The following is a 24,035-nucleotide window of genomic DNA, read 5'->3' as shown; positions in this document are numbered from 1 at the left end:
CTTGCTCAGCATAACCCCAGAGTTCAATCAAGCCTATCTTATCCATATCCAAAAAATCAAAGTATTCAGTACTCCCACCTTTGTACGTTTTCCTCTTGCGATTGCTGTCCATTGAACCATTGTAGTACAATTTAATTGTAACAAGAGTGGGTTCTCGCATCCAGCCTAAAATGCATAAGAGTAACATAAGTAAATGTGATAAATCTCAAAACATTTTTCCTCAAATTCAGCACATTAAATAAGAGAAACATTACCATAATTCGGGGAGAAATTCAAGAGACATTATACTTCTTTTAGCCATTACCGACTTCAACTTTAGCAAATATACCAAACTCTAATTTCAAAAAAGAAATCAGTGGTGTTTCTTCGAGTTCGCCCTTCCCTTTCTTCGAGTTCGCCTTTCCCTTTCCTTCATACGTCTAATTTGGGGATTAGGGTTCTTGTAGAATTTGGGAGTAAAAGGTAAAGGAGTCAACGTTAATCTTAACGTCAGGATAACGGTAGGGACCAATTCGGGAATATTTTGAAAACATGAAGGATTATTTAAGCAGTCAAAAATCATGAGGGACTGAAATGGGAAAAGCGTTTAACGAAAAGGACGAAAATGGGTATTATCCCTATACAATACATGCAGTAGTAGACGATCGTATTTTTAAAACAATCTTTAAAACACATAAACCTACTTACCACTTACACTTGGTTCAAATGTACGATTCAAACTTAACCGATACTTGGGTAGACCTTAGGTCGAACACGGGCAAAGCACACGCCCTTAAAATATCCTCCAAGGTTTGGATCGTCATTTAAGTTTGGCCGTCTCTTTGTGGGTGATAGGCCGTGCTGAGGGTGACTTCGGTTCCCATGGCTTCTTGGTAACTTTTCCAGAATCGGGACAAAATTATTGAATCCCTATCGGATAGTATACTTGCTGAAACTCCACTCAATCTTACTATGTTGTCCACGTAAAAGGTGGCTAGTTCATCTAGGTTGTAGTTCATTTGCACCGGAAAAAAGTCTGCCGATTTGGTTAGTCGGTCGACGATAACCCAGATTCTATCGTGGTTTTGTCTTGACTTTGGTAATCCTACCTTAAAGTCCATGGAAATGTGCTACCACTTCCACGTTGGGATTTCTAGTGGTTGTAAGAGTCATCCCGATCGCTGATGTTTGTCTTTGACATGTTGACAGATTTGACATTTAGCGGCAAAGTCAGCTAAATCCTTCTTCATTCAATTCCATCAGTAATTTTTTTTAAGTCTCGGTACATTTTGGTGCTTCCTAGGTGAACTGAGAATTTTTATGTGTGCGCCTCAGACATTATTTCTCGCCGAATTTCATCGAGATCTGGTACACACAAACGTCATTTCATCCACATGACACCTTTCTCATTGATTTGAAATTATTGAGCCTTTCCTTCTTGAAGTTGCACCTTAATTTTGGTTATGGAAGGGTCGTGATTTTGTTTCAGCTTTATGGTTTCTTGGAGGCATGGTTGAGCTGAAAGAGCCGATAAATTTACTCTTCCTATATATCTTCGGCTCAAGGCATCTGCTACCTTGTTGGCTTTACCCGGGTGGTAGTTGATTGTTAAATCGTAATAATTCAAGATTTTAATCCACTTTCTTTGCCCATGTTTAATTCTTTTTGGGTAAATATGTATTTGAGGCTCTGGTTATCAGTGAATATCTCGTATTTGATTCCGTAAAGGTAATGTCTCCAGATCTTTAGCGCAAATACAATTGCAGCTAACTCGAGCTCATGGGTTGGGTAATTTTTTCTCATAAGCTTTTAATTGCCTTGATGCGTAGGTAATTACCTGACCTTCATGTCAAATACTATACATAGCTAAGGTGTTCCGTTGTGAGACAGTGAGGTTTTTACGAGAATATCAGTTACATAACTACTAATGACACTTAGTCATCAAGTCAGTTGCAATTCATTTTAAAGATTACTTCTAGTTTGCAAGTCTCAAGTTCACACTTAATTTATTTATTAGTAGCAATCGTGCTACTATTTGACCTTTCGGTTATTAACTGATAAGTTTAAAAAAAGCAAAGCGTTTCAATTATGTAGTCTCACGCCCTGAGACCGAGGCGTCGGTGAAATCCAGCATTTTTAATTAAATAACAATAAGCCTCGTAGCAATTAGCCAAATACCACTCTATTTCATAAAATTCCATTTTCTTTACATAAAAGGAAAATACAAAGTTGGCGGAATCGAATAGTACAAACATTTACGAAGAAATACAAAGGAACACTAATGGGCTTGAAGATTCAGAACTTGAATTCCTTCCTTCTCATTCTTTACCTACCCAGAACTGCTCCTGCTCCTTTTATTCTACATGTTCTTCATTTTCATCTGGAGACAGACGTAAGGGGGGTGAGCGTTTTGGGAAACACTCAGCAAGCGAGGCCGATCAAATACCAGAAAACATTTGATACATAATATTTTTAAAACCTTCTTCTTTTTACATAGTATGAACAGATGTAAAAAATTGAACAAATAAGAGCTTCAGATTTAGATTAACAGAAATCAGAATTACAACAAATCAGAACTTTGAATCAGAACATTTCGGAACAGAACTTATCAAACAAACATATTATAATGATCATGGGCTATCCTTGATCTTGGGCTCTCTTTGAGGCCTTTTCTTGTGAATGGGCTCCCTCAAGGACTTTTTTCCGCATCCGGGCTCCCACTAGGGCCCTCTCCCATAGACAGGCTCCCTCTAGGGCTTTTTCCTCACCGGCCTTCCGGATGTATCATTATCATATTCAAACTTATAAATTATCATTTGGAAACAAATAGATTTGGACATAATGACACGAACACAGAATGAAGCGGAGGGCATGAACGAACAACGACGGAACAAAATGATTTTGAAGCAAATTATGATTTCGAGCACCATAATTATACAATACATGCAGTAGACGATTGTATTTTTAAAACATTCTTAATCTTTAAAACACATAAACTCACCTACACTTGGTTCAAATGTATGATTCAAACTTAACCGATACTTGGGTAAACCTTGGGTCGAACACGGGCAGCTCCTTGGTCACAATTTGGGCAGCACTTTGACAGCCATGTAATTGCCAAATGCAGCATCTTCTCTTTGCTTGAAGTCGTCTAGACTTATGAGTGATTTGGGAGGATTTTTTTTGGTCTGGTTTAACACTAAACCAAAGCCTCAATTATATGCCTCCAATGGTAAGGTGAAGGGTCACTCCATTCAATGTCATTTATCTCACCTTAAATGTTATTATTCATGGTCATTAACCTCCTCTTAATGACGCTTATTCATGAACTTTAACCTCATAATTAAAATACCTATTCATGGTCATTAACCTGCTCTTAATTATCATTATTTTGCTCTTAATATAGGTAGTTTAATGGTTGATTTATTGTGGTTTAAATTAGTCATTAAAATGGTGATAAATGGTCAATAATTAGAGGGAAAACGATGATATAAATTTCCAATATTATGATTGTATGGAACTCGAAAACGTTATGCCAAAACGAGTTGAAATTTCCTATGACATATACAAGTCTTCCCGTTGCAAGATTTCGGTCTTTACATCCATCCCTCCTTAATATAAGTTTTTTCCTTGAAACTTAAGCTTTATTATTCCTCTAAGAGATAGGGATACATGGTGCGCATCTTCGCCTCTAGCTCCCATGTTGACTCCCGCTCAATATGGTTTGACTATTTTACTTTTACATATGGAATGTTCTGGTGTCGTAGCACTTGTTCTTTGGTTTCCAGTATACGAATAGGGACTTCTTCGTATCTAAACTCGTCATTCAGGTTGCCGTCAAGTAGTAGAGGTGCGACCTCGAGGATATGACTCAAGTCGGGAATGTATCTTCTCAGCTGTGAAACGTAAAAAACTTTGTGGGTTCTTGACATGTCCGGTGGGAAGGCTACTCGATATGCTAAGTTTCCAACTCTTTCATGAATTTCCAAGGGTTCAATATTCCCGATTTTCTAAAACGGACCACTACCTTCATAGTTCAAACCTTGACATAATGCCTTTTCTCTGACTTCAAACTCCAACAGTCTTCTCTTCAAGTCAGCCCAGCTCTTTTTTCGATCCTGTGCCGCTTTGAGTTTCTCCCTGATAATGGATACCTTTTCAACCGTGACCTGTACCAGTTCGGGTCCGCTGATAGCTTTCTCCCCGATTTCGTCCCAATACAGCGAGGATCTACATTTTCGACCGCAGAGTTCTTCATAAGGTAATATTTCTATGCTACTGTGGTAGCTGTTGTTGTAAGAGAACTTTATTAGGGGTAGATGATCACTCTAATCTCATTTGAAATCTAAAGCACAGGCCCTTAACATATCCTACAAGTTTTGGATCGTCCTTTCAGTTTTGCCTTCTGTTTGTGAGTGATAGATCGTGTTGAGGGTGACTTTGGTTCCCATGGCTTCTTGGAAACTTTTCCAAAATCGGGACATAAATCTTGAACCCCTATCGGATAGTATACTTGTTGGAACTCCACCTAATCTTACTATGTTGTTCATGTACAGGGTGGCTATTTTATCTAGGTTGTAGTTCATTCGTATCGGTAAAAAGTGTGCCGATTTAATCAATCGGTCAATGATAACCCATATCCCATCATGGTTTTTTCTTGACTTTGTTAATCCTATCACAAAGTCCATGGAAATGTGCTCCCACTTCCATGTAGGGATTTCTACTGGTTGTGGGAGTCCTCCCGGTTGCTGATGTTCGTCTTTGAACTATTGACAGATTTGGCATTTAGCGGCAAAGTCAGCTACATCCTTCTTCATTAAAATCCACCAGTAATTCTTTTTCAAGTCTCGGTACATTTTGGTGGTTCCAAGGTGAGTTGAGAATTTTTACTTGTGTGCCTCAGACATTACTTCTCAACGAATTTCATCGAGGTCTGGTACACACAAATCTCCTTTCATCCACAGGACGCCTTTCTCATTAGTTTGAAATTATTGAGCTTTTCCTTCTTGAAGTTGCTCTTTAATTTTGGTTATGGAAGGATCATGATTTTGCTTCAGCTTGATGGCTTCTTGGAGGAATGGTTGATGTGGGGACCCGTGCTCTAACTCAATTCTTTTCGGGATTAATTGGATCTTTATTCAAAAAGTGGGCCAAATTTTCGCTTTTTAACATTAATTCAAGTGTAAATACTAATCATAATATCTTTCCTTATTTAATTACAACACATATAATCTACATGTCATGTTTTACAACAAACACATCACTAGTGTTTAATACAAAACATAAACTACGAGTAGTACAAATCTAATACAACATCACTAGTGATCTTCTGCGCCCGTAGTCACCACGCTATCTTTATCTCATCTCTGACGTGACCCAGATCCTGCCCCACCTGTTGTTATGCACACATACAGACATAACAACAGCCGGAAACTCCGGTGAGAACAAATCCCAGTATAAAACATATATACATGCTGATACGAAATCATAATTCATGCATGAAAGCAATAACAAGGGCTCCATAGTCTATGAAACCGATCTATCTAAACATGCAATTCAAATCAAATCATGTCTTGACTCGAATCGACTCTACTCTAGTGATCCCGGTGTGAATAAGACGTCAATGGCTGTCACCTACCCTCCCAATCGGAGTGACTATACGTCTTATTCCTAGACTTCGGTAATATCTGTATCGAATGTCTACAATCGGATTGAATCTGGTCCGAAGCGTCGATACCACCGAACATCTAGTTTGGCAAGTCTGCCAATGACTCTCCTATCTCAAAGGCTTGAATATAAATCTATAAACAAGGCATTATCATATCAAGGGATTTGAATATAAATCTATAAACAAATCACAATCATATCAAAAGATAAACAATAATTCTAGTATGTGATTTTGTTGGGAAACTCAAACTGGATCTCATTTGATTTGTGTCTTCCCCAAACAAAACATGCATTATACCTTTCTTGTTGAACTTTTATCGATGTCGAGGTCTCGAAGTCGAAGTGAGGCACAATGAATCTGAAATGGTAATATTCAATAGATACAAGATCAACATTCTATTCAATCCATACATGTACGTAACAATATTCATTCTCGGTACATTTATGACGGCATAACGACGTATTATTTCGATACCGATCAACTCAATAACACATATATGATATCAACAATTCCCAATTCTCAATAATCATCCACCACACTTCAAAATCTGCATAATCTCCTATACACATTTTCTGAAAATACAAAATAATCACATATGATAATCTTTCTTCGATCCGTTTTCAAATATACGTTCGGAGACATCACAAGAATACATAATAACCATCAATATCTGATTTCTTCAACCTCTTAACTTCAAAACATGTTGAAAGTTAACAATACTTACTTCCTTTTGTAGCCAATAGCAAGAGGAGTACGAATATCACCTCGGATCAAAAATCGGATAACTAAATGTGAGACAATCACAATTCTAAGCTAGGGAGAACTTGGAGCTTTTCTGAATCTCTTTCTCTCGGTTATTGCTGATGGAGATGAAGGAATGAAAGTGTTACACATTATATAGCTCATGCCATGTGTCAACTTAGTGTGCATGCTGGACTTCTCGCGCATATGCGCGCCTTTAACTCGCGCATATGCGCGAGACATATTGTCTCGGCATCAATACCTCGTGCATATGCGCGCTTCATCTCGCGCATGTGCGCCAAAGACTCTGGAGGTGTTGCGCATATGCGCGCCTTATCTCGCGCATGTGCGCCGATGCTTCTGGAATTGTCACGCATGTGCGCGCATTTCTTCGCGCATGTGCGCCATCTGTTCTGTCCTATTTTGAATATTTCCTCATCTCATCTCACTTAATACTTCCCGTTGCATGTCATGCATACTCATATCTTCCGAGTATCACATCAATGAAGGCTAATAATCTCAAGCCTTACATTTCTCCCCCTCTAAGAAATGATTTCGTCCTCGAAATTGCAGGCAATCTATCGAATCATACATAAAAAGTAATATAATCAAAACTGAAGAATTACTTACATCATGTAAATAGCTCGGGATCTTTCTTTCTCATATCTACTTCTGTTTCCCAAGTCGCTTCTTCGATGCCATGACGACTCCACTAGACTTTCACTAGCGGAATAGTCTTCGTTCTGAGCTGCTTCTCTTTCCGATCCAGAATCTGTATCGGTTGCTCAACATAACTCAAAGTCTGATCAAGCTCAGCTTCGTCAGGCTGAATGACATGAGAAATATCTGGCATATATCTAAGCAACATCGAGACATGAAAAACGTCATGTATCGCAGATAAAGAAGGAGGAAGAGCCAGTCGATATGCTCGATCGCCAATCTTCTCAAGAATCTCGTATGGACCGATGTATCTAGGAGACAATTTCCCACGCTTGCCAAATCTGACAATGCCTCGGAAGGGAGAAATCTTCAATAATACTCTGTCTCCTTGTTCAAATACTAACGGTCTACGTCTGATATTGGCATACTTGGCTTGCCTATCCTATGCCGTCTTCATCCTCTTCTGAATTATCTTTACTTTCTCGGTCATCTCACGAATCATATCAGGCCCAAGTTCTGGTACCTCAGATATATCATCCCAATATAGAGGAGATCTGCACTTCTTGCCATATAATGCTTCAAACGGTGCCATCTCTATGCTCGTTTGATAACTGTTGTTGTACGAGAATTCACACAACGGTAGTGAATCTTGCCAACTAGTGCCAAAGTCTAGTACTACAGCTCTCAGCATATCCTCTAAAGTCTGGATAGTCCGCTCTGACTGTCCATCTGTCTGGGGATGATAAGCAGTGCTCAGGTGCAATGTCGTACCTAAAGCCTGCTGCAGACTGTGCCAAAAGTGAGAAGTGAATTGTGGATCACGATCTGATACGATAGACTTCGGCACACCATGTAATCTGACTACCTCTCTGACATATATCTCAGCCATCTGATCATGTCTGTACGTCATTCTGTACGGAATAAAACACGCTGATTTGGTTAATCTGTCTATCACAACCCAAATCGCATCACAACCCCGGGATGATCGAGGTAACTTCGTCACGAAATCCATGGAAATGTGATCCCATTTCCATTCAGGAATAGACAAACTCTGAAGTAAACCTCCGGGCTTCTTTCTTTCGGCCTTCACCTGTTGGCAATTTAAGCACTTAGACACATATTCGGCAATATCTGATTTCATCTGTTTCCACCAGAACTGTGTCTTTAGATCGTTGTACATCTTCTTGCCACCAGGATGAATACTGAACCGACTACAGTGCGCTGCTGACAATATCTGTTGTTTCAACTCTGAAACATCGGGCACTACAATACGGTTATTCACATACAGGACAAAATCACGTACCTGATATTCAGACTGATGTCCTGATCTGATCATCTGAATTGACTTCTGTATATTCTGATCTGTTCTTTGAACTTCTTTGATTTTCATGATCAAATCTGGCTCAACTTGAATCGTGGCAATTCTTAATGGTCTACTATCTGTGTCAAATGCTAAACCAGACAAACAACAATCTTCAACTAAATTTTGACTCAAGGCATCTGCTGCTGCATTTGACTTCCCTGGATAGTACTTGATCTCGCAATCAAAATCTTTCAGTAGATCAAGCCATCTACGCTGCCTCATGTTCAACTCTGACTGAGAAAACAGATACTTCAGGCTTTCATGGTCAGATTATATCTCAAATTTCTCACCATAAAGATAGTGACGCCAGATCTTCAAGGCAAAAACAATAGCCGCCAATTCAAGATCATGAATGGGGTATCGAATCTCGTGTGGCTTCAGCTTTCTAGAGGCATATGCGATCACATGACCTCGCTGCATAAGAACACATCCCAGCCCTCTGTGAGAGGCATCACAATATACAACGAAATCGCCAGTACCTGAAAGAATCATCAAGACAGGTGCACTGGTCAGCCTCTTCTTCAATTCTAAGAAGCTAGACTCACAATCCTCCGACCACACAAAGGGTGTATTCTTTTGCGTCAACTGGGTAATCGGCTTCGTAATACTGGAGAAATCTTTGATGAATCGTCTATAGTACCCTGCTAGACCCATGAAACTGCGTATCTCAGGCACCGAAGTCAGTCTCGGCCAACTGATCACAGCTTCCACTTTACTCGGATCCACGGAAATACCATCTCCAGATATGATATGACCCAAGAAGACAACCTGTCTCAGCCAAAACTCACATTTTGACAGTTTAGCATACAATCTTTCATTTTTTAATGTTTGCAACACAATTCTCAAATGATTGGCATGCTCAGTCATATTCTTGGAATACACCAAAATATCATCAATAAAAACAATCACAAACTCATCTAAATATCTCTGAAAGACACGGTTCATCAACCCCATGAACACCGCTGGAGCATTCGTTAAACCAAAAGGCATGACAATAAATTCATAATGTCCATACCTCGTTCGAAACGCTGTCTTTGGTATATCAATATCTCGTACTCGCAGCTGGTGATATCCAGATCTCAAATCGATCTTGGAATAGATAGATGATCCCTGCAACTGATCAAATAAGTCGTCGATACGAGGCAAAGGATATTTGTTCTTTATCGTTGCCTTGTTCAGTTGCCTGTAATCTATACACAATCTCATAGAACCGTCTTTCTTTCGTACAAATAGCACTGGAGCGCCCCAAGGAGATACACTGGGTCTTATATATCCCTTGGCTAGAAGATCTTCTAGTTGGGCTTTCAATTCTTTCAATTCTATTGGCGCCATCCTATATGGGGCTCTCGAAATAGGAACGGTACCTGGAATAAGATCAATACTAAAATCTACCTCTCTTGCTGGAGGTAACCCTGGAATCTCGTCCGGAAATACATCTGCAAATTCCCGTACTACTGGCAAATCTGCCAATGCTGGGCTCGATTTTCAGTAAATCTACTGAATAAATAAGGAACCCTTCTGCTCCTTGTTGCAACAATCTACTCATAGTCAGCGCAGATACTAAGGGAATCCGAGATCTGGAACCCTTACCGTAGAATTTCCACCCCTCTGTCATTTCAGGTCTGAATCTGACAATCTTGTGAAAACAGTCTACGGTGGCTCTGTACTTAGTCAACATGTCAATCCCAACAATACAATCAAAATCAGATAAACCAAGTACAACACATTCTAAATCGATCTCATGCCCTTCAAACTGTAGTAAGCAATGTATAATTGAAGTCACAGATATCAGACCACTTCCCAACGGAGAAGAAATAGACACTACAGTAGACAATGACTCGACAGGCAACGCATGTGTCAATGCAAAACGTTCTGATATGAATGTATGTGATGCAACTGTATCTATCAATACATATGCAGGATAACCGCAAAAAAAAAACAGTTACCTGCAATCACATCGTCTGGCTCATCCTGGGCTTGTTCCTCGGTCAGTGCAAACACCCTAGCCTGTTGTCTGGGAGGTTGGCTCACTGTCTGGCCACCTCTGGCTCTAGGTTGAGACTGTGTAGGCGTGGGCTGAAAGGAATGGACAGACGAAGCTTGCCTCTCAGGCTGAGTCACTGATGCTGATGACCCTGCACTCTGAAATCTCTGGGCACCCCTCTAGGGACAGACTCTGGCGAAATGTCCCTGTTGCTTACATATGTTACATCTGCCCATCACTCCCTGACACTGCTCTGTGGCATGTCGGCCTCCACAAGTAGTGCAATACACGCCTGTCACATCTGTACTCTGACCAGGACCTCTCTGTCTTGACCCACTGGAGCTCGATGAACTGCTCCATGCTCTCTTGAACTGCTTACCCTTAGCTTTCAAAGAATCTTTCTTCCCACTACTAGTGATTCCACTATCAAATCGAGGAGGAGGTGGTGGAAACTGTGTGGCGAAAGGTGGCGGTCTCTGACCCTGAATACTATAGGAAGCTCCTCGCTGCCTAATCAAGCCAGCCTCTGCTCCCTTCGCTCGATTCAGCGCCTCAAAAAAAGTGTTGGGTCGCCCCGTGTTCACTAGGGTAAAGATATCTGGATTCAAACCATTTATGAACTGATCGGCAACTGCCTCATCATTCCCTACCACATGAGGTGCAAATCGAAGCAAGGACGAGAATTTGGCAACATACTCTTCTATGTTCCACTTGCTCTGTCTCAAGTTGACGAATTCGGCCCCTTTGTCTTTTCGATACGACACTGGAAAGAAACGTTGATAAAATTCATCTTTAAAAACTTTCCAAGTAATGTCAATACCTCGATGTTCTAAGGCTCGTTTCGCCGTTAGCCACCAACTCTTGGCCACTTCTTGCAATTGATGCCCAATCAGCTTCACCCTACGTTCATCTGTATAGGCAAGTGATTCAAATAACATCTCTATATCATCCAACCAGCTTTCGCAATCCGCTGCATTCTCTGTGCCTTTCAAAGTTGGGGGTCGGAATGACTGAAACCGCTTCAACAGAGTCTCCATCGGGGTAGCGGTTACATCTATCTGGGTGCCTGACGTACTCCCCTGCTCTGGCACCTGACCTGCAGCTGGTTGTGGTATTCTTCTAGGCGGCATATCTGATTATCAAACAGATTAGGATACAATCTATACTATCTGTCTCAGCCCTCCTCTGATCATATATCTCTGATCCAGAATCGGTTCTGATTCAGTCTTTACAAGTACATGCTATAAATCAATTCAGATACAATACAACATATAATAGGGAAAGCATTAAATCATGCTAGCACATCAAAATCAAGGAAGAAGACTCGATCTACACCACTCATTCTATTCTATCTCAGTCTACAGAACCTACTGCTCTGATACCACCTGTTATGGGGACCCGGGCTCTAACTCAATTCTTTTCGGGATTAATTGGATCTTTATTCAAAATGTGGGCCTAATTTTCGCTTTTTAACATTAATTCAAATGTAAATACGAAGCATAATATCTTTCCTTATTTAATTACAACACATATAATCTACATGTCATGTTTTACAACAAACACATCACTATTGTTTAATACAAACCATAAACTACGAGTAGTACAAATCTAATTCAACATAGCTAGTGATCTTCTGCGCTCGTAGTCACCACGCTATCTTTATCTCATCTCTGACGTGACCCAGATCCTGTCCCACCTGTTGTTATGCACACATACAGACATAACAACAGCTGGAAACTACGGTGAGAACAAATCCCAGTATAAAACATGTATACATGCTGATACGAAATCATAATTCATGCATGAAAGAAATAACAAGGGCTCCATAGTCTATGAAACCGATCTATCTAAACATGCAATTCAAATCAAATCATGTCTTGACTCGAATCGACTCTACTCTAGGGATCCCGGTGTGAATAAGACGTCAATGGCTGTCACCTACCCTCCCAATCTGGGTGACTGTACGTCTTATTCCTAGACTTCGGTCATATCTGTATCGAATGTCTACAATCAGATTGAATCTGGTCCGAAGCGTCGATACCACCGAACATCTAGTTTGGCAAGTCTACCAATGACTCTCCTATCTCAAAGGCTTGAATATAAATCTATAAACAAGGCATTATCATATCAAGAGATTTGAATATAAATATATAAACAAATCACAATCATATCAAAAGATAAACAATAATTCTAGTATGTGATTTTGTTGGGAAACTCAAACTGAATCTCATTTGAGTTGTGTCTTCACCAAACAAAACATGCATTATACCTTTCCTGTTGAACTTTTATCGATATCGAGGTCTGGAAGTCGAAGTGAGGCACAATGAATCTGAAATGGTAATGTTCAATAGATACAAGATCAAAATTCTATTCAATCCATACATGTACGTAACAATATTCATTCTTGGTACATTTTGGACGGCATAACGACGTATTATTTCGATACCGATCAACTCAATAACACATATATGATATCAACAATTCCCAATTCTCAATAATCATCCACCACACTTCAAAATCTGCATAATCTCCTAAACAAATTTTCTGAAAATACAAAATAATCACATTTTATAATCTTTCTTCGATCCGTTTTCAAATATACGTTCGGAGACATCACAAGAATACATAATAACCATCAATACCTGATTTATTCAACCTCTTAACTTCAAAACATGTTGAAAGTTAACAATACTTACTTCCTTTTGTAGCCAATAGCAAGAGGAGTACGAATATCACCTCAGATCGAAAATCGGATAACTAAATGTGAGACGATCACAATTCTAAGCTAGGGAGAACTTGGAGCTTTTCTGAATCTCTTTCTCTCGGTTATTGCTGATGGAGATGAAGAAATGAAAGTGTTACACATTATATAGCTCATGCCATGTGTCAACTTAGTGTGCATGCTGGACTTCTCGCGCATATGCACGCCCTTAACTCGCGCATATGCGCGAGACATATTGTCTCGGCATCAATACCTCGCGCATATGCACGCTTCATCTCGCGCATGTGCGCCAAAGTCTCTGGAGGTGTCGCGAATATGCGCGCCTTATCTCGCGCATGTGCGCCGATGCTTCTGGAATTGTCGCGCATGTGCGCGCATTTCTTCGCGCATGTGCGCCATCTGTTCTGTCCTATTTTGAATATTTCCTCATCTCATCTCACTTAATACTTCCCGTTGCATGTCATGCATACTCATATCTTCCGAGTATCACATCAATGAAGGCTAATAATCTCAAGCCTTACAGTTGAGCTGAAAGAGCCGATAAATTTACTCTTCCTATATCTTTTCGGCTCAAGGAATTTGCTACCTTGTTGGCTTTACCCGTGTGGTAGTTGATTGTTAAGTCGTAATCATTCAAGAGTTTAATCCACCTTCTTTGCCCCCTGTTTAATTCTTTTTTGGTGAATATTTTTTTGAGGCTCTAGTGATTAGTGAATATAATTCACGTTTGACTCCGTAAAGGAAATGGCGTAGGGAATTACCTGACCTTCATGCATCAGTACACACCCTAATATTCCCTTTGATGCATCACTATATATCGTGAAGTTCTTGTCATATTTGGGATTTACTAGCACTGGTGTAGATGCAAGTTTCTTTTAAGAATCTGAAAACTCTTCTTGCATTCTTCGTTGCAAATGAATCTAGAGTTCTTCTGTGTGAGTTTGTTGAGGGGTATGGATATTGAATAAAATCTTTTGACGAATTTCCTATAATATCCAGCTAAACCCAGAAAGCTTCGAATCTCAGTTACTGATTTTGGTAGAAGCCAGTCCACAATTGCCTCTATTTTCTTGGGGTCCACTAAGACACCTAGTTAAGAGATTATGCGTCCAAAAAGGCGACACATGTTAGCCAAAATTCACATTTCTTAAATTTTGCATACAATTTTTTTCTCTGAGCGTCTGTAGTGTAAGACAAAGATTTTTATCATGATTCTCCTTACTTGGTGAGTACACCAAGATGTTGTCTATGAATACGACCATGAAAATATCGAGGTATGGTTTAAAACTCTATTCATCAGGTTAATGAATGATGTCGGAGCATTGGTCATACCAAACGGCATTACCGTAAACAAGTAAGGGCTGTATCTCATCCTGAAGGCTGTTTTAGGAATATATTCCGCTTTGACCTTCAGTTGATGGTATCCTGACCTCAGATCGAGTTTTAAAAAGACCTTGGCTCTTTTCAATTGGTCGAAAAGGTCATCTATCCTCGGTAGTGCGTATTTATTCTTAATAGTGATCTTGTTCAACTCTCTATAGTCGATACATAACCTCATACTCTCGTCTTTCTTTTTCACAAATAATACAAGGGCTCCCCACGGAGATGCATTGGGTGTAATCTTGTTTTTATTCAACAACTATTTGAGTTTATCCTTGAGTTCCTTTAACTCTGATAGGGCCATTTTGTTTGGTGCTTTTGAGATCCGTGCAACACCGAAATCAAGTTGATATCAAACTCCACTTCACAGTAAGGAATCGTTCCCTGCAATTCTTCAGAAAAGACGTCCGGAAATTCCTGAATAACCTGAATATCCTCTATCTTCAGAGTAATTTTGTTATTTACCTCGTTGATCATTGCTAGGTAAATTTCTTCACCACCTTTCATGGCTTTCCAAGTTTGTGATGCCGATAGAATAGATTTTTTCTCTTTAAATCTACCATGGTATATGATCTCCTCATGGTTTGGAGTCTGCAGCTTGACACTCTTCTTCTGGCAATCCACCAAGGCATGATTCTTAGCCAACCAATCCATTCTTATAGTACACTAAATAAAATCGGCACTGAATATATTCATATCAATAATTATTTTATTCTATCTTAAAATTATCAGGATTACTATCTTAAAACATAAAACCAATATAAAATATTAGAACATAACTCCTTATAAGCCTATTGACTCAAGCCCCAATAATTATAACCTAGTTAAAACTTCTTTCAACCTTGTACGGAAGAAATTAATTTCTCAAAAAATTCTTCTTTACTAATTTTTTCTTTAATCAAGACTATGAGCCTAGCATGCTTTAACACAAACAAGTTTCATTAGATGTCTTTCTCCTCAAATCTTCCATTTTTTTGTATTATAAGAAGAGTTAGAACTTATTTATTTTCATAAAGAAATGACCTAGAATAACATAAATTTCTTAATAGATATTTTTTTTTACCTTCACAAAATCCTACATATTTAAATTTAGCACTTAGCATCCCAAATTTAATGTATATACCGTTTATTATTGAAACAAAAAATTAACTTCTACATCTTAATTTCAAAGGTTATATAACTCTTATCTCATATTTTCATAAATAATTTATTATCCCCGAGTCAAACTTTTCATCTTAAGTCAGAAGCTAATCTTTGATAGGTAATTCCCAAAACTGTAAGTCAACTTATATCAGATACTTGTATTCCCAAAAATATAAGCTAATTTATATCTGATAGGTACATTCCCAATATAATTCAACTTATCTTTGTACATTCCCAAAGAAATGTTACACTTCTTTCTTTTCGTATCATTTAACCATAATACCAGTCTAGCCTATCTTATAATATCTCCATCATCACTACTCTTTTTCCACTACATCCATAGTACTTCTTCTTCTTCATTCATGTTTTCCACGACAATGTGCATATAGTTATTTTTTTCTTGCATTCTATCCATAGAGCCATGAAGCTTGGCGATATAATGTTCTGGCTTGCTAGCAAGGTCTTCATGTTGATGACGAGAGCGGTTAGCAAGACCCTTCTCAGTTTCAATCCTTACTATAAAATTTCAGTTAGGGGAAACTATTCGTATCACGTGAGATGGGTTACGCAGGGTTGGGTGAGACATTGTACATCAGTTTGAAGCAGGTTCTAATCTCCAAGATTTCTTCTTTCCTCTAGCGAGTTGATCCTTTAGGGTTTCAATCTCTCATGTTTGAATAGAAAGCCCATAAAGCCATGGGCTTTCTATTCAAACATGAGAGATTGAAACCGGCTTTTGCCAAAATTTGACTTCGCCAAATTTTGTCTATCAAACTCCCACCCGGATTATGAACTTGGCGGCTCTGATACCACTTAAATGTCATGCCCCGAGACCGAGGCATCGGTGACATCCAGCATTGTTAATCAAATAACAATAAGCCTCGTAGCAATTAGCCAAATACCAATCTATTTCATAAAATTCAATTGTATTTTTCCGCATGTGGGCTCCCTTTCGGGCCTTCTCCCATAGACAGGCTCCCCTTAGGCATTTTTCCTCACAGGGTTTCCCGATGCATCATTATCAGATTCAAACTTTTAACTTATCATTCTGAGACAGATAGGTTCGGACAGAAAGACACAAACATAGAATGAATCGGAGGGCATGAAAGAACAACGGACCGAACGAAATGATTTTGAAGCAACTTAGGATTTTGAACACCATACTTACACAATACATGCAATAGATGATCATATTTTTAAAACATTCATAATCTTTAAATCACATAAACCCACTTACACTTGGTTCAAATGTATGATTTGAACTTAACCGATACTTGGGTAAAACTTGGGTCGAACACGGGCAGCACCTCAATCACGATTTGGACAGCACTTTGACAGTAATATAATGGCCGGATGTAGCCTCTTCTCTTTGCTTAAAGTGGTTGAGACTTATGAGTGATTTTGGAGGATTTTTTGTGTGGTTTTACACTAAACCAAAGCCTCTATATATAAGCCTCAAAGGGTAAGGTGAAGGGTCAATCCATTCTGTAGAACCCGTAAATCAGTAGACGTATAAGCCATGCATAATTCTAGATTTTTAAATTTAATTGACTTCATTGCATGATTATTTTAAATGCATTTGTTTGAAGTTAATTATTTATTATTTCAGTTCAGCAGTTTGATTTTTAGCATTTCAGTATTTTCAGTGAGGCCGGACCGGAGTTGGAGTTTTGAGATAGAATTTAAGATTTGAGAAATATTTCCAGAAGTTAATTTAGCTAGCAAGTAAGTTCATTAAAAAAAAAAAAAAAAAAGGAAGTTTAAGGAATTATTTAAGTTAGTTGAGGATTTTAATTTAATTATTTGAGGTGATTAAGAAATGAACTCATTTAAGTTATTAAATTAAGGGGTTAGCTCACTAAATTATTTAAAGGATTAGTAAGGCTTTCAAGGATTATTAGTTGACTAGATAATCAACATTTCCCTTTATTTTATCATGCATCTTTCGGCCACCCTTAGTGCTAGAAGATTCATTTTCCAACTCACCAACTTTGACCAATTCTTTGCATGTAATTAGTAGGATAATTCTAGGATTTTTGGGAGCACAATTTAATTAAATAAATGGACATATCCTAGACTAGAATCAAGCCAATATTCGGCCACCTTATCCCCAAGAAGACTTGATATCAAACAACAATTCAAATTCAAAAGGAGGGTGGACTTAGTCTTGATTCATTCCTTATATCTTGCACCCTTTCTCCTCACCTTCCTAACCATTTTTCCCCCTCTCTTTTCTTTCGAAATCTGAGTGAAATTTTAAGCTGAGAACCGTGGGAATCCAGTAGGAAAATAAGGGAGAGAAATCGAGTTCAAGAAAGGTAGACAAGAAGCGCTCCACCTCCTCCGTGCCGAGTCGTCGTTGTTTCGTTCGTTTTCTTTCAAAACGAAACCAGGCATGTCTAGATTTCTTTTAAACCTCAATCAAGTCATATTATCATTTATTTTTCAGTACATGATCATGTTTTAGCAAGCAAAAACCGAGATACATGTCAAAATATTTTGGGAAAACACATGCAGAATTTTCGGCTCTTCATGGCAAGCTTCACGTTTTTCTGAGTTTTGATGGTTTCAGGTATTGGATCGACTCCAGGCGACCAAGGCGGCTTGTATACATGTAGTAGGATGCATTAGGACCATGTTGGTCCATTCAAACCAGCCCCATGCTTGCTGGAAATTCAGAATGACAGCAAGTTCCCCATAAGTGCAGAAATGTGATTCGAAATTTCAGTTTTGTGTCAAGGGTTGTGGATCTGATCTTGGCTGCCCCAAGGGCCTTTAGCCATGGTTGGATCACTTCCCTAGCATGTCTAAGACGTGACTAAGTCGCCCTTTTGGTGGCTTGGTCCATGGCTCATCGGTTTTTAAATAATCAACAAGAACAGCCCCTTTCCCCATTCGGCTTCTTCATTTGTTCAGCTTTTGGTTCGTCCCTTTTGTTGCTTGGTATGGATCTTGGTTGGCCTATGGCCCTTAGCCACGGTTCATATCATGCTCCTAGATGTCTAGATCGTGCCATGGTCAATCAAATGGCCACTGGAACGACGCAAGACATCGATCATAGCATAAACACCACACACGCATGCATGTTGCTCTCGGTTGGACCCTTCGGTTAAGATATGGTGTGATGCGGATTGTGGCTGGCCTATGGCCCTTAGCCATGGTTCAAATCATTCCTTGGGATGTTGGTAAGAGTCTCTGGTCAGTGGTTCACGCCCCAATGGCCGATAGCCTCGAAAACGACACAAGGAAAAACAAGTGCGCAGCTGCTGTATCTTTTGACAGCAAGTATGCTGCTGTTCAGAAGCGTCGTTTGAGTTCTTGGTTGGCTTTTAGCCCATGGCCTTGAACTGGACAGTGCCTCATTGAGTTGGGAAGGTCATGTTTTCGACCGTTCGTCATTTGGATCATTTTTGAGGTCGTACGAGAATTTACGGTGCAATGTGCCAAATTGACTCTCGAAAGAGCGTTTCGTGTTTTGGCCTCCATTTCACCTAGATTTCGACCCTATCATTTTAGGAACATTATTTTATGATTTTTCAGCGTATTTTAATCATGACTATACGTCGGTTCAGTGTCGGTTCAGGTTGGCTCGGAGTCATGATTAAATGCGAAGTCATTAGGCGTCATAGTCGCATCTTTTGAACGTAAATTGCATAGTTGGTCATGTTTAAGCTATTGCATATTTTTCATGGCACAGTTAGGTTGCAGCGAGCCTGGGAACGATCCAATCCAATCCAGTTGGTAAAATTACAGGAATTTTCATTATGCCAGTTAATTATTTTACGTGCATTAAATAGAAAATGATTATTTTTGAGATTTATGCGATATGGCTTGTGGTTCATTCACTATGTGGGAGTGTTATTTTATACGGTCGCCAGTGACCGATCAGTTCAGTATGGTACCACCCGGTCGCCAGTGACCGGCCAGCTCAGATCAGTTTCAGCCTCCCCGATAGCCAGTTACCGATCAGTTCAGCTTAGTGCAGTGGCCACAGGTGTAAAACATAATCTCAACAGAAAATTTTACCAGATATTTCAGTACAGGCTCCAAGGAGCAAATATTTTTACAGTGATTTCCAGTTCAGTTATGCACGTATTATAATTGCTCAGTACAGATTATTTTCAGTATGCCTCAGGACAGGATATTTTATCACATGCATATTTTAAATTCAGATTTTTACTCGTTACCTGCGATTTATGCATGCTGAGTCTTTAGGCTCACTAGACTTGATTGTTGTAGGTACTGATGAGGCCAGGGCCGAGGGCGGGGACCAGTGAGCCAGCTTGGGTCGGCAGTAGTGGCACCCGAGGACCTCAGAGCAGCAGTTGTTATTTTCTTCGCAAACAATTTTTATCAGTTGTTGGATATTTTTAAATCGTTGTTGTTAGGCAAAACTTTGATTTTCTTCCGCTGCAATATTTTGAAATATTGAACTTGATTCACCAGTGATTTTATGAATGAGGCCATTTAAGTTCTTTTAAAAAGAAATTTTTTTAATTTTCCGCAAAATTTCCAAGCAAGTAGTTCGAGGGCCTTCGCAAGTGGTATCAGAGCCGACCTCTCTTAGTACGGTGTGGTTCGGGGACGAACCAAGCGGAAGCTGGTGGGCATGTGAGGCCCGGGGCCGAAGAGGGCGGGGGGTGATCGCCGGTGCCATCAGTTGCACGGACAATGAGCGGCTCCTGGCAGGCTTCTAGGTGAAGGGAACATGAATGAACCGACCCACACGGGAATGAGAGGGATTCCGAGACTGTTCAATGTAATGGACTGTACAGTTGAAGAGGGCTTAAAAGATTTGATTTGTACTACTCATATCACGAAGGTGCATCTTCTTTTCGGTAGCTCATCACATAAGAACTCCAAAGTTAAGCGTGCTTGACTTGGGGCAATTTTGGGATGGGTGACCTCCTGGGAAGTTTCCCAGGGTGCGTGTGAGTGAGGACATAAGCACGCTGGAAAGACTCGTCTTGATACAGTGAGGACAGTCGTCGAATCTGGGGCGTTACAAAATTATTGTTTTTCAAAATAACAATTTGAAATAATCAAACAACGATAAAAATGTTTGATCATAAAATGATAAATGCTGAAAATGAGGTCCTCAGGTTCCACTACTGCCGACCCAAGCTAGCTCACTCGTTCCCGCCCTCGGTCCCGACATCATCAGTACCTACAACAATCAAGTCTAGTGAGTCTAAAGACTCAGCATGCATATATCGTACATAACAAGTAAATAAATAATAAAATCGCATGCAAAGTGAAAATATCATGTCGTGAGGCATAACGTAAAATATCGTGCCATGAATAATTATAATACGTGCATAACTGAACTGAAAATCATAAGTAAAAATGTTTGCTCCGTAGAGCCCTGTCATAAAATAACTTGTCGTAGTTTTGCTGTTGAGATTATGTTCTACGCAAGTGGCCCAATGAACTGCACTGAGCTGAACCGGTAAGTTACCACCGGGTGAAGTAATGAGCGTCTGATCAGACTAATGCCACAGTATACTGGGTGGAACTGAGTTGACCGGTAAGTGACCACCGGGATGAACTGAACTGAGCCGGTAAGTGACCACCGGATGAAGTAATAATCCCATGACAGTGAAATGGCCACAAGCAATATCGCATAAATCTCAAAAAAATGAATATTTTATATATTTTTATGCACGTAAAATAATTAATCACATAATTAAATATCCTGTAATAATTTTACCACATGGGTTGGATCGTTCCCAGGCTCGCTGCGACCTAAATCTCACATGAAAAATATGCAAATGGTTTAACTTGACCAAACTTTGTAATTGACTCCGAAAACGAGACAATTACGTCCAATGACTTAGTATTTAATCATGACTCCGTGCCAACCCGAACCAACACCGAACCATCATTTATTCATGTTTAAAATACACCTAAAATGATGAAATAATGCCCCTAAAATTACAGTACTCGAAATTTTGGTGAATGGAGGCCAAAACATGAAACGCTCTTTCGAGAGTCACTTTGGCAAATTGCACCGTAAATTCTCGTACGACCTCTAAACTTGACCAAATCGCAAAGCGCCAAAAACATGACCTTCCTAACATGATGAGGTACTGTCCAGTCCAAGGCCATAGGCTAAAAGCCAACCAAGAACCCGAAATTCACCTCTGAACCGCAGAACACATGCTGTCAAAAATTACAGCAGCAGGGCTTTGGTTTCCTTGCATCGTTTGCAAGGCTAATGGCCATTGGGGCTTGAACTACCAACCAGAACCTCTTACCAACATCCTAAGGAATGGTTTGAACCATGGCTAAGGGCCCTAGGTCAGCCACCATTCTCACCACACTCAAAAAGCGACCATACTCCCAGCCGAGAGCAACAAGCTGCACGCGTGGGATAATGCTATCGTTTTGCTGTCATGGACCGTTCCAGTGGTCATTTGATTGACCATGACACGAACTAGACATCAAGGGGTATGGTATAAACCGTGGCTAAGGGCTAGAGGCCAACCAAGATTCACACCACACCACAAAAATCGAACTACACTTGCTGTAAAAATGAAGGGGTCGAAGGGAGGGGGCTGTTCTTGTTTCTTTGATTTAAAAAAAACCGAATCCACCATGGACCAAGCCTCAAAAGGGCGACTTGATCACATCTTAGACATGATAGGGAGGTGTTCTAACCATGGCTATAGGCCCCTAGGGCAGCCAAGATCAGAAACTCTCCCTTGACTAAAAAAAATGACAGAAATCGAAACACAAGTGACACTAGGAGATAGTTGCTGTCCTATCCGATTTCCAGAATGCATGGGGCTTGATTGAATGGACCAATATGATCCTAACATGTGCTAGTACATGTGTAGATGCAGCCTAGGGAGCCTCGGTTCGAACCAGCCACCTGTACTCACAAAAACAAGCAAACCGTGAAGCAAGGGAAAAACCAGAAAATTCTGCACTTGCAATTTCGAAAAATATAACTCATGTGTTTCGGTTTTTATGCAATAAATTCATGAGTATGATGTTTTTAAAATATACTACTATGGCTTGATTGAGGAGTGAAAGAAATATAGACATGCCTTGGTTTTGTTTTGACGAAAACAAAAGAAACGCAACGACGCGGCGCGGAGGAGACGGAGTGCCCTTTTTCTATCTTGTTCCTCTCGATTTTTCTCTCTACTTTCCTCTAGCTAGAACTCGATTATTCTCTACTGAAGGGGACTGGATTTTCGAGAGCATGCAGGAGGAAAATGGTTAGGGAATGAATTGAAAGTTTGCTAATAGATGGGAGATTTGAAAGGTAAGGTAAAATCTTTTCTATCCTAGAGTTGAGAGATAAAGGGGATCATTGATATCAAAAGATTTTTGAGGGATGATCAAGGGTGCATATGGTCGAATTTAGGGTCTAGGTACAAGGGAGAAAATAGCTTAATTGAATTATTTGTTGGTGATTTAAAAAGTTGGGAGAATATCTACCTAGCAAAGATTAAGGAAGATAATAAAGAATGAGTTGTAAATTAACAAAAATTAAATCCTTTAAAAATAGGGGATGGCCGATTTTTATTAATTAAGTGGGGGAAATATTTCTTAAGTATTAATTAGTGGAGATTAAATGGTAACAAAAATCTTGCTATCAATGAATTTGTGAGATAAGGAAAAATATGGATGATATCAAAGAATAAATTGCCCAACTAATTAAAATCTTTCAAAAGGGAGAGGGTGACCGAAATTTTAATTTAAAATGAGGGTAGGAGATTGCTTAATTAATATTTATTGAAGATTTAGTGTGATAGAATTATCTCCCAAGAAAATGGATAAGGAAGGAATCAAGGAAATGAGTTGTTAAACCTTTCAAATCTTCCAAAGGTAGTGGCCGAAAATTTTAAATAAAATGGAAGGGAAGTTATTTCTTAAATGTTGTATTTTAAATCTCTAAAATTTTATCTACCCCTTAAATATTTTAGTGAATTAATAAATTGATTATGATATAACCTTATCTTGCATGCATGGCTAAATATTTAAATTTACTTAAATAATTCCTTAAACCTTTTTTCACAATAATTTAACTTATTGTTTATCTTAAATAAATTCCAGGAATATTTTCTAAATATTAAAATTTATCTCTTTACTCCAACTCCATTCCGGCTTCATTTAATTAACTGAAAAGCTAATAATTAAACTGCTGCATAAAATAAGTAAATTTAAAGAAAAGAATTTAAATACTCATGCAATAAAAACCATTTAAATACGAGAATTATGCATGGCTTATATGTAGTATAATTTACGGGTTCTACAATCCTCCCCCCTTAAAAGAAATTTCGTGCTCGAAATTAAAACTCACTGAATAACTCCGGATAACGACTCCTCATCTCAGGCTCAGGCTCCCACGTAGCTTCTTCCTCTGAATGGTTGAGCCATTTGA

This window comes from Primulina tabacum, chromosome 14, assembly GCF_025594145.1.
Source record: "Primulina tabacum isolate GXHZ01 chromosome 14, ASM2559414v2, whole genome shotgun sequence".
Classification (NCBI taxonomy): domain Eukaryota; kingdom Viridiplantae; phylum Streptophyta; class Magnoliopsida; order Lamiales; family Gesneriaceae; genus Primulina; species Primulina tabacum.
This window is presented reverse-complemented; position numbering follows the sequence as displayed.